This window comes from Cervus elaphus, chromosome 22 (genome assembly GCF_910594005.1).
Source record: "Cervus elaphus chromosome 22, mCerEla1.1, whole genome shotgun sequence".
NCBI lineage: Eukaryota > Metazoa > Chordata > Mammalia > Artiodactyla > Cervidae > Cervus > Cervus elaphus.
Genome location: NC_057836.1, coordinates 37,163 through 41,015, shown reverse-complemented (window position 1 = coordinate 41,015; position 3,853 = coordinate 37,163). Strand labels below are relative to the sequence as shown.

The 3,853-nt window shown below is 41.2% G+C and overlaps 1 non-coding gene across 1 annotated transcript; it reads right to left on the bottom strand.

Annotated features, from left to right (window-relative positions):
- Positions 1-1,126: 1,126 nt before the first annotated feature.
- LOC122680924 lies at positions 1,127-1,287 on the bottom strand. Its single transcript, XR_006336836.1, has one exon. It is a non-coding gene; the product is annotated as a U1 spliceosomal RNA (small nuclear RNA).
- Positions 1,288-3,853: the final 2,566 nt, after the last annotated feature.

Genomic DNA, 3,853 nt, shown 5'->3' with positions numbered 1-3,853 from the left:
TGATAGCCTGTTTGTAAAGTGTTGCAGTTAACTAAAGCTACCTGATTCAGCATTCATAAAATGAAATGACAGCAGTTTTTCTAATGTGACATTCATAGTTCATAATAATGAACTCCAAGGAAGGTACTTAATCCTGAAGTGCACCTTCCTGCATGTCAGTTTGATACAATTGCTGTCAATATTAATAGCATTTGTCTAACAGCCCTTTCTTCTGGAGAGGTAGGTACTAAAAAGGTGGTTGGCTGTTTGTCCACTTTCAGGTTTTGGATGACCACTTGAAGCACTAAGATTACTTAACTTGGAGTCAAGATTGCATTTTTTTTTTTTTTTTGGGCAGAGCAATTTTGCTGGGTAATATATATGTTAAATTCTTTAAAACTTTAACAGGTAGCTACTTGAGAAAAATCTTGTTTTGTAAAATGTAGGATAAAAAGTATGAATTCTAGATTGTTTGATGATTGCATTAAGGCTAGATTTTTCTCTCCTAAGAAAAAATGGTTGATCAAAGGAAGGCATGATTAGTAAATTGACCCTAGTCGCCCCAGCAAAAATTCAGTTTCAGATGCTGAGTGAAACTGAGTGAATGTACTTTATTTCTGATAGATTACAAGTGACATGTAACAGCTAACTTAAGATTTTCTCAAAACTTTCTCCTTCAGATGGGTGAAAAATAGTGTCATTCTTGAGGTTATTTGACTCATTTAAAGTGGTCATTTACCTTTACTTAGTAGTTGAGCAGTAGAGACGGATGCTTATTTCATTTAATCCTAGTCTCCTTGGGGAAAATATTGTACTGTCACTTTTATGAAGTTACTTAACTCTTAACTATTAATGCACTCCAGTGTTGGAACATACAATTTACTCTTTTCACTGTTTAAGGAAAACAGCATTTCAGGAACATTTAATCACAGTGTTGGCGGCGCCCACTGTCGCTGTGGTCTCAGGGTTTGGCCCAGTGCCTGCCTGTGCAGTGGACATGCAGTCAGTGTTCCGACTGATTGGATGAGTGGCAGGTTTGCAACAGTTAGACTGTAGCACTTTGGAATTAGGTAGCAAAAGTTTTAGAGAAAGATGTTGATTGCTCTCAGATGCAATTTTCTCTGGTAACTTGTAAGTTTTTTTTTTTCAGGGGAAAGCGGCGCCCGCAGTCCCCCACTACCATAAATTACACAGTCGAGTTTCCCCTATTTGAGGAAATCGCAGAGGTCAACACGGAGTGCAATGGGTGAGCCTCGCCCTGGGAGAACCACCTTCTTGATAATGGTATCTCCTCTGCCAGGTAAGTATACTTGTAAGTTTTGAGAATTGCTATATATAATTATTTTAAACTGCTTTGAAATCTTTGGGGAGAAACTACAATAGACATATCAGTTTGTGATATGCTTTAGTTCCATGAAGGGATATGTTCACTGAAAATGGATATTTGTTGTATATATCTTGTCGACATTCATGACCAATGGTAATTCAGATAATTTCCTGTATATTTAAAGTTTCTAAAAATCAGCATAAAAACTCTTTTGAGTGTGTGAGTTCATCCTATATTATAATCAGTTCACTAAATAAGGTTAATTTTCAAGGAGCATTTTTTCATATAGTGGAAAAGTAATGAATCTGATAATGTGGCAGTGTTTACTTAACATTTCAGTGGTGGTGATGATAATGATGTTAATAGTAACTAACACGTAGCTAGTGTGTGCTACTTGCCGGGCAGTGTTGTAAGACATTTAATCTTTACAACACCCTAATTCTAAAAGGTGATCGTATTATAGACTAGGAAACTAGTAAGGTTAGGTAACTGAAGGGACACAGAGATGGAGGACTGGGTCTCTGCTCCTAATTGTTACTCTGTAATAGTGAACACCTCTGTGCCACGTTCTCTATACGACCGTGCAAGGTGTAGGTTAATTCCTAGTTAATTCTTAAGTAGCATTAGCAAAGTAAGGCTCAAGCCGCTTAGGTAACTTGTCCAAGTACTTGCCCAAGTAGGATCAAGAAGGCTGGCATTTCAACGCAGGCCTCTGTGACTTGTAGTCTTCACTAAAATTATTTCAAAGTACTAATTTGAGGTCCTGTATTTTATGTTATACATTTAGAAGGCATACTTAAAACAGCGAGTCTCCAAACGTTTTCACCTGCCACACAGGATGGATAGTGTTCACTCTTCTCTACTGTCTGTGAGCATATACGTTACATGTCAGTTGCTCAGTCGTGTCTGACTCTTTTCAACCCTATGGACTATAGCCCACCAGGCTCCTCTGTCCATGAGATTCTCCAGCTCACCAGGCTCCTCTTTCCATGGGATTCTCCAGCCCACCAGGCTCCTCTTGTCCATGGGATTCTCCAGGCAAGAACACTGGTGTGGGTCGCCATTCCCTTCTCCAGGGGCTCTTCCCGACTCAGGGATCCAACCCAGGTCCCTGCAGTGCAGGCAGATTGTTTATGGTCTGAGTTACTGTGAGCAAATACAGGATTATAATTTCCTGTCCACTGGCTGTAGCTTCACCCCTTTCCCACTCACACAAGTATACTGGAATGCAAATGAGTGACATTTGTAAAGTTTTTTAAACAAGGAAATCATTCTTAGAATTTTGATCCTTTAACTATAAGCCATTTCTTGTGACATGCCCCACATCCTGATTGTGGTACATCCCATGGGTGAGAATGGCTCTTTTCCAAGACACTGGGTGATTTTATTTCAGCAGAAGACCTGATGCAGAGATGTATTTTAGTCGCTGTTGGTTTATTTTGGAAAGGTGATGCTCCGGTGCTGTTGTGCACAGCATTCTGAAGCGCTCAGTCCTGCACAGTCACTCTCTGCCTGTGAGTGATCTCTGCTGGGTGTGTCCTGGCTGGTGCATCATGTCAGCTCTGTGCTAAATCTAAACTGATAGACACCTTTCACTGTGCCTGTCTGCACTGTGCCCCCAAATCCTTCTCTTAGTCATAAATCGGCATGTTCTCAGATAATCCAAATTGCACTGAATACTGAGGTCAGTTTCAGAAAACACCAGAAAAAGATACATCATATTCCCAGATGTTATTACTTGGGATTGTTGTTGTTCAGTTGCTGAGTTGTGTCTGACTCTGTGGCCCCTTGGACTGCAGCTCGCCAGGCTTCCCTGCCCTTCCGTCTCTCCTGGAGCTCGTGTAGGCTCCTGTCCACTGGGTCGGCGATGCCACCCAGCCGCCTCACCCTCTGTTGCCCCCTCCTGCCCCTGGACTCCATCTTCCCCAGCATCGGCGTCTTTTTCAGTGAGGCAGCTCTTCGCATCAGGTGGCCAACGCGTTGCAGCTTCCAATAGGTTAACCCTAACCCTATTAAGCTTCAGTCATTCCAGTGAATATTCATGGTTGATTTCCTTTAAGATGGACTGATTTGATCTCCTTGCTTTCCAAGGGACTCTCAAGAGTCTTCTCCAGCACCACAATTCCAAAGCATCCATTCTCCAGCACTCAGCTTTCTTTATGGTCCATCTCTCACATCTGTGCAGTGGCTGTTGGAAAAACCATAACTTTGACTGTATGGACCTTTGCTGGCAAAGTGACATCTCTGCTTTTTAATATGCTGTCTAGGTTTGTCATAGTTTTCCTTCCAAAGAACAAGTGTCTTTAATTTCATGCCTGCAGTTACCATCTGCAGTGATTTTGGAGCCCAGAAAAATAAAATATCTGTCACTGTTTGCACTTTTCCCCCTATTTGCCATAAAGTGATGGGACTGGATGCTGTGATCTTAGTTTTTTGAATGTTGAGTTTTAAGCCAGCTTTTTCACTCTTCTCTTTCACCATTATCAAGACGTTCTTTAGTTCCTCTTTGCTTTTTATCATTAGAATGGTATCATCTGCATATCTGAG